The sequence below is a fragment of the Nuphar pumila genome, chromosome 10 (assembly GCF_984573655.1).
Source record: "Nuphar pumila chromosome 10, dmNupPumi1.hap1.1, whole genome shotgun sequence".
Taxonomy (NCBI): Eukaryota; Viridiplantae; Streptophyta; class Magnoliopsida; order Nymphaeales; family Nymphaeaceae; genus Nuphar; species Nuphar pumila.
The window spans coordinates 4,864,547-4,873,095 of NC_143258.1; the positions used below are offsets into that span (position 1 = coordinate 4,864,547).

The 8,549-nt window shown below is 38.7% G+C and overlaps 1 pseudogene across 1 annotated transcript; it reads left to right on the top strand.

Annotated features, from left to right (window-relative positions):
• Window positions 1-3,635: 3,635 nt before the first annotated feature.
• On the top strand, window positions 3,636-6,603 carry LOC149823315 (protein FAR1-RELATED SEQUENCE 5 pseudogene; annotated as a pseudogene). The gene is made up of 2 exons (XR_016434747.1): window positions 3,636-3,729; window positions 4,025-6,603. The product of XR_016434747.1 is annotated as a protein FAR1-RELATED SEQUENCE 5 pseudogene (transcript).
• Window positions 6,604-8,549: the final 1,946 nt, after the last annotated feature.

Genomic DNA, 8,549 nt, shown 5'->3' on the forward strand with positions numbered 1-8,549 from the left:
TGAAAGATATGGGTGAGGCTGCTTACGTTCTTGGCATTGAGATTCGCCGAGACCGAGCAAAAGGGTTTCTAGGCCTCTCCCAAAGATCCTATATAGAAAATGTGTTAAAGCGATATGGGATGAAGAATTGTTCTCCTACTTCTACACCCATATCAAAAGGTGACAAGCTGAGCCTAAAGGATTGTCCACAGAACGATATTGACAAAGCACAGATGAGTGCTTATCCATATGCATCAGTTGTTGGCAGCTTGCAATACGCGCAAACATGTTCTCGACCAGATATTTCTTTTGCAGTAGGGGTACTTGGCAGATTTCAGTCTAACCCAGGTTTACCCCATTGGAAGGCTGCCAAGAAAGTCTTGCGGTATTTGCAAGGGACAAAAGACTATATGTTAACGTATCATAAAGTTGATCACCTCGAGGTCATTGGCTACTCAGATGTGGATTTAAGAGGATGCCTTGATAGTAGAAAGTCTACTACTGAGTACGTCTTCTTACTTGCTGGAGGAACAATCTCTTGGAGGAGTGGAAAGTAGACGATCACTGCTGCCCACACCATGGAGGCAGAATTCATAGCTTTGTACGAGACTACATCGCAGGCTATATGGTTAAAGAACTTCATATCACAGTTAATGGTGGTTGATTCCATTGAGAAGCCACTGAAGGTCTACTGTGATAATGAAGCTGCAGTGTCCTTTTCAAACAACAACAAAAGTACTACATCATGCAAGCATATGGAATTGAAGTATTTTGTTGTTAAAGAAAGGACAGAGAATCATTTAGTGCATATTGTCAATATTGGTACCAAAGAGATGATCGTTGATCCTCTTACTAAAGGGCTAGCACCGGGATTATATTTCGAACATGTAATGAGGATGAGATTGTTAAACTCTTTTTGACATATGCATATAAATAAAGTGATCACTTTCAATTTTTGATTCTCATTATGGTTCTTGTCAATCTCCTAAGGATTAGAGATTCAACTAAGGACCTTTAGAATAGATTATAAAGGCCAATCTATTCATCAAGTTATTCCCATAAGGTTTTCTGGTTAAGGGTTTATCGTCGAAACAAGTGGGAGAATGTTGGGTTAAACCACCACGCTGGTGGTGCTTACCCACGATGTGGGTAACGCTTCCCCACATGAATGTGTTCTTTCCGTTAAACCTGCAATCAGAGGGAACGGTTACTCAACTGTTCCCATTTTGTGCTTATAAAAGGGTCTCATGAGCAACCCTTTTAGAGAGTGCAAATACAGAAATTTTGGAGGGAAGAGGTCGACTCACCGGTAGCATTCGGAGGCCTGCGCTTGTGGTGGCAGCAGACCGACTGAGTTGAAGATCGACCCTCTCCGGCAAGCACAACTCCTTCAATGGCCGCCTCAGGTACGCTCTGTGTGTTTCTGTTTTTTTTGTTTTATGTATGGCCACCGCTCCGCTGCGGGAAGCCGATTTTGACTTCGTCGGAAAACCCAGCGGCCATCCCTACATGCACAAGAAGAATGCTGTGCACACAAGTGCGCCCAGTCCGGATAAAGCACACAGGTGCTGACTGTTGCAAAAGTAGCACCTAATTAAGTCCTGCAGACGCCTTCGGTCACGTGCACAACTTCAGATGATGCAATGCGGCAGTGCACAAGCACTGGATCAGGTGCAATGGATGATCTGCGGTTCCGAGACACAAATCACCTCAATTATGTAGAAAAAATACATGAACACGGTAATTAACGTGAACAATAGAGAAAGATGATCGATCAAGTGTGATTGCACTCATCTGAATACTCGGATTAGACGATCAAGAGCAAATAGCTCTTAGATATGTCATGTTCAAATGGGTAAGATTCTATTCAGATGTGGTCATTACTTAATTGGATCGAATGATTCTAATCAGTTATTGACTCATTAGATTTGGATTCAGATTAAGTTTGAAGAGGAGAGACCAATACCAAATCCGGATCTGACTATCTTAAATAGCTCATCAGATTCAGTTTATATTCAGATTTGAATGCAAAACTCAATGCCAACTCCAAATTCAACTATTATTTTGATGCAACTAGGGCTGGTAAAGAATTGAGCAACTCGTGACTCAGCTCGGGTCAGTTAGTCACAAACTCACTCGTGATCGATTCATATAACTGGTGAGCCGAGCCACTAGCTGTTTGTTCCACTTAAACAAGTCGAGCCTGAACATAGGGTGTTGACTCAGGTGAGTTTGCACCGATAAAATATGTAAATTTTTTGTGTAATACATCGATGTGGTTAGATTGAGTTGATACAACTTGCACAAATGTTTCTATCTCAATAATTCTTTACCTTTATCAATACCAAATAATTTTTCTGTATTTTTAGTGTAATATATAAAGAAAAGAATTATATATATATATATATATATATATATATATATATATATATATATATATATATGTATATATAGGTAAATATTGGTGACTAATGAAGGTACATAACTAATGAGTAGAAATCACTTTTAATTAAAAAGATTCTGATTTTTCATAGATCAAATGTTATGGATGTGATCTACATGGTTTGTTTAGTAGAAAATTTGTTTTGAATAATGTGATTATGACAAGTAATTAGGTTTTTAAAATAGTAAAAAAATCAAGCCCATAATGTATAAAAAATTTAGAACTGAAAAATTACGAAAGCACGATCCAAGATCCAAGGCCTGATCCTTAGCAAACAAAGCAGTTAGATTGAGTCGATACAACTTGCACCTATGATTTCTAGCTCATTAGTTTAGTACCTCCATTCGTAGCCAATATTTACCCTATATATACACACTCACACAAACAAGCTCGTGTTTGGGTCTCATTGAGGCACGAGCTGAGCTTGAGTTTGGCTCATGAGCTCGATCAACTTGTAAATGAGCTGATCCCAAACATGTACATGAGCTGAGCTCGAGTTTGGTTTGGCTAAACATGAGCACTAGTCGAGTCACAAGCTCGATCAACTGGTAAATGAGCCAAGCCCAAACAACATGCCCTGTTCGGTTAGTTCGACTCATTTATCAACACTAGATGCAGCTGTCAAAGCTGCTAAAAAGATTTGGATCCGGATCCGTCTCAAATATGAACCATTGGCAACCCAAGACCATCAATTTCAAACACGAACTGAATCTCTTTGCACCGATCCGACCCAGGAAGCTACATGGAGTTTTCACCAATGAAAGGAAGTCACTAAAATATGTTTACTGGAAACATGTTAGCCGAAATATGATGTGTTTTTTTTTTTCTTAAATCTCACTGATGCCAGCCATGCAGATTAACCAATTACAATGAATAAACAAGACCGTTTAAGGCTTGAAAATCTACGGTTCAGAATTCTTGTCAATATTTGAGCATTTAAAAATTATATTTTTCATCGAAAATTCAAGATCTGACCGTCCATTCCTATCAAACGGACGGTTGGATTGACTGAAAAAGAGTCAGAATTACCAGTTCACACCCTAGTAAACATATTCCCACCAAACATATTCTAGTGACTTACGAATGGAGTATACTCCTAATTTTTCCACCGTCCATGCTGGCTGTATTGAGAAACCAACGGCCAAGATTTTTCGCGCAAGGAAGCTAGAGTTGGATGCGTTGTATAAAACAAATGTCTCTTTTTCTCTCTCTCAGAAGAGAAGCAGTTTGTGAGAGGAACACCAAGAAGAAGAAGAAGAAGAAGAAGAAGAAGAAGAAGAAGAAAAGGAAGAAGGGGACCAAGCGAGGTACGAGTTCCCGTTTTCTCCATATTTCCTCTGAATTTTCTTTTCTGTCACTATTTTTCTGCAATTCTAGGGTTTTCTTCTCTTTCTCTCTCTCTCTCTCTCTCTGGGTGTGATCTCTGTATTCGATTGCTCCCCAAATGTTTTTATTGCAAACAAATTTATTGGTATCTTATCTGGATTTTTTGGGTTCTTTTAATTGGAGAAGAAAATTGATATGTGGTGATGTTCTGTTTGAATCTCTGTGTTGAATAAATTGCTATTTATTCTTATTTTTTTTTCGGTGGGGATGGAATAGAGTTTCTTTATGGTGCGTTAGCGTCTATCAGATGAATGGATTGTGGGGCGGGAGTGAGAGTCTCTGTTCATCATGGTGTGATTGGGAGTGGTGGCTCAATTGGTGGCGGAGGTGATCGACCTGCGGAGAATCCGAATGGTGGTGGTGATTTTATAGCACCTGATGATGCTGCGACTCTAGAGCCCTACGTGGGTATGGAGTTTGATTCTGAAGAGGCCTGTAGAGATTTCTACAATTCTTATGCCAGGCGATCGGGTTTTAGCGTTCGCATCGGTTCCACGAGCCGTTCGGCCCGCGACCGGGCTGTTATCGGGCGGTACTTCTATTGCTCCAAGGAAGGTTTTCGCCAGACGAAGAACAAGGGTGATGGCAATGAGAATAAGAAGAGAAGGGTGCGGTTGGTCACGCGCGAAGGCTGCTCGGCGAAGCTTGTGGTTCGGAAGGATGGTATCGGAAAATGGGTCGTTCGAATTTTCGTGAAGGATCATAATCATCCCATGGTTGTGCCCAACAAGGTGAAGTATCTCCGTTCTCACCGGAGCCCGTCGACTACTGCACAGAGTCTTATTGATAGTTGTGTGGCAGCTGGAGTGGACACAAACCATATGATGGCTTATTTGAAGAAGGAAGCTGCTAGGATTACTAAGTTGGGGATCCTTGAGCGGGATTGTGGAAATTACAACAATGTTGCTCGTCGGAAGGCACTTGAAAGTGAAGATGCACAGGCGATACTTGACTATTTTAAGCATATGCAGGCGAAGAATCCGGCCTTTTTTTATGCGATACAAGTTAATGAGGAAGAATGTATGGCTAATTTTTTCTGGGCTGATGGTAGGTCAAGAACTGCATATAAGTACTTCGGTGATGCGGTCACATTCGGCATGACTCGGAAGGCAAATAAATATAAGATGCCTTTTGCTTCGTTCACGGGCCTAAACCATCATCGACAGACTGTGTTTTTTGGTTGTGCTTTGCTTTTGGATGAAAGTGAATCATCGTTTGTTTGGCTGTTTAATACATGGCTTGAAGCGATGTCTGGGCGCCATCCTCTCTCATTAATCACAAGTCAAGAACAAGCTATAGGAGCAGCAGTTGCCCGGGTATTCCTGGAGACCCGTCATTGTTATTCTGTGTCACACATCCTAAAGAAAGCAGACGAAAAGTTATCACAGGTCTATCAGACACACAAAAACTTTAAAGAGGAACTTCACAAAATCATTCACACCAGTGAGACCATTGATGAGTTTGAAGAATATTGGAGAACCCTTTGTGAAACGTATGATTTTAAGGAGAATCAGTGGATTCACTCCCAATATAAAATTCGTCACAAGTGGGTACCAGCATACTTGCGGAATACATTCTTTGGAGATGTATCTGCAACTGAACAAACTGAGAGCATTAACTCTATCTTTGATGGGTCTGTGAATGCCAATACTAGTTTACATGATTTTGTGATGCAGTATGACAGAGCATTGGAGGGCCGGTATGAGAAGGAAATGCATGCGGACTTTGAAACAAATAGCATGCCTGCGACCATTAAGACAGCATGGCCTTTGGAAAAAGATGCAGTAGAAGTTTATACAAAAACTGTATTCAAAAGATTTCAAGAAGAGTTACTTGGCAGTCTTGCTTATATTGCAGAAGAAAAAGAGAAAGATGGAATGAGCGTCACTTATAGTGTGACAAAATTTGGGCAAAAGATCAGACCACACATTGTTAAGTTAGATGCTGCCAACAGGCAAGCTAATTGCACCTGTCAGATGCTTGAATTTTCAGGGGTGCTCTGCAGACATGTTTTGATAGCATTTAGAATGAAAAATATTTTGAGGCTTCCATCTCATTATGTTCTCAAGCGATTTACAAAAAATGCCAATTGTGGGGTTGTAGTAGATGGATTCAGCAGCAGGATGCTTGTTGATTGTGAAGAGTCTCTTAGTTTGCGATTTAATGATATTTGTAAACAAGGGATAAAGTTTGCCGAGGATGGGGCAGCTTCGGTAGATATTTATCGAGTGGCATTACATGCCCTGGACAAGGCTTTTGAAGATGTTGCTAGAATGAAAATTGCCCAACTTACACACTAAATTGGCTTATTGCTGTGGTTCAAAAATGTAATATTCCATGCAATGTTAATGAAAATGTGTTTAAGGGAAAGAACCTCTCAGCAAGAGTTGCTTCTTGTCAATGATGGATCGTGCCCTTGTATTTTAAAAACTGTGGAAGCTGAGGCTAATTCGAATTCACCCTTTGCAGCATTATATATTTATCATGAAAGAACTTCCACACAGGGCTATCTCTTTTCTTTTTTTCCATTTAGCTTTGCACTTGTAAAAAAAGTTGTGGAAGACTAAGATTAAGCACCTCGGGGTGATAGAAGGGTTTCACAAATTGAAGCATGCTGTATTATTTTCAACTGAAAGTACATCTGAATGTTTATTATAGCTAAATTCCTTGATTTTGTAATGTGATCTTGTATTTTCACTTGTTCTAGGACTTGATGTATTGTGAAACACCTTCAGTGTTTCTCCTATCTGTAATATCAGTTCATCCATATAATCCCCACAATACTGTTCTGCTTATTTTATGAGATTCTCGTGGTTTGTGAATTGCCAGTCTATGTCCTTTTCCCTGCATTTGTCCCCACACTTGAAAAAAAAAAGAAACTCATCACAAATGCTAAATTGAGCTGCGGTAAATAAGTTGAAGAAAGAAAACCATCTCATACAAGCTTTGGTTCTTGCAAGAAATAAACTTTTGCAAATAAGTCCAATTGATATTAAAATTAAATATTGTCCTCCCGGTACCACATGATTGAATTTGAAGCAAAGAACCAGATATTAAACTGATTAGCCCTTTCTTTTAAAAGTTCTCCTTGTCCTTCACACAAAAATATACTTGTATCTAGAATCCCATGGCAGTCAACATCAACTGCTATGAATCATGCTTGATTTAAGGTATGTACTGGTAACAAACTAACAATGAATATGAACTGCTTTGGCTTCTCTCAACTTGTCGTTGCATTTTCCAGAAGCTATTTCCGGGATATCTGTTAAAATATACGGATAATATCATACATATATATGTGTTTACACACACACACACACACACACACATATATATATATATATATGTCTTTTGTAATGCCCATTAGGGACAATTTAGTCTTTTTGATCATATGTAAATAGACATGTCCACTAGGGACATTTTTGGGTTTCTTATTTTTATTTTATTCATTTCTTTTTGCATTTGACTAAGGGCATATTGGTTTTTTCCCTATCCAACGATTATAAATATGATCGTTGGGGAGGTCTCAATGACCCTATGGGAGCTCGCCTTTGGTCTCCTTTGTATAAATAAGGGTGAATACCCCCTTCATTCTTAATGCTTTTTCAAGTATTTCTTAATACATTGTTACTTATATTTTTAGTTCTCTCTTCTTACTTTGTATGTGTTTGGTATTTGCCCTTTGTGGCACATTGTATTTGGTCCATTAGTGACATCTTGCTTATGTATTTATGCTTTCTTGTAGTCACTTTGTGACATTATTTTTGGCACTTGTATTTCATTACATGGTATCAAAGCCCTTATGTGATTGAACACTCTTGGGACTTCTTTCTTTTGTATTTAAGTGTGTTTAAGTTTCACACTCTTATTCTTCATCAACTCTTCCGCAACGACCAACAAAGATGCAAAGATTGATCTCTCATTCAAATTGAATGAGACCAACTATAGAATGTGGCCGGCCGCTATGAAAAACAACCTCAAGGGCAAGAAACTTTGGGGTTTCAGAACCACAATTAAAGCTCACTAACGATGAAAATGAAGAAAAAACCGTGAATGATGAACGAAAAACCAAAGCCATTGAAGAATACCAATCCAAAGTTGAAGACTGAGAAAACGAGTATGCCAAAATATTGGCATGGTTGATGAATAATGTTGGACTTAAAATTTGTGCTAGCTAAATTTAAGAAGGCAAATGAAGCATGCTTTTTCATGAAAGGAATGTATACTCAAAGAGACCTTTCTAGGCATTTCTTTTTGCAAGAAAAAGTGAGAGCAACCAAGAAAGGAGATATGAGTATTATAGATTATTATAGTACTTTGTTCCCTCTATGAGATAAACTTGCTCTCTTTAAACCTCAATGGGAAGGAAGTGCTATTGCTATAAAACAAAAGCAAATAGAGAGAGTTTTTTTCAATTCATTCATGGTCTTAGGCTCAAATTTGAACAAATAAGAGGATCCCTACTTTATAGGGCTTCAACTCTTCTTAGTGAAATTATTGCCGATCTATGCCAAGAAGAAACTCATTTAGCTCTAAAAAAACATTTTGATAAAGTGAATGCAGTATCTAAACCGAGCAATAATATGATGACATATAAACCTCATCATTTTTGGAAAAATAACTATAACTATAACAACAACGGTGGTGAAAGAAAAATTATGTATCATTATTGTAATGAACTGGGACATCTTAGACTCGATTGTCCTAAGCGTAAGAGAAAAGTGGCTTCCGTTGGAGATAA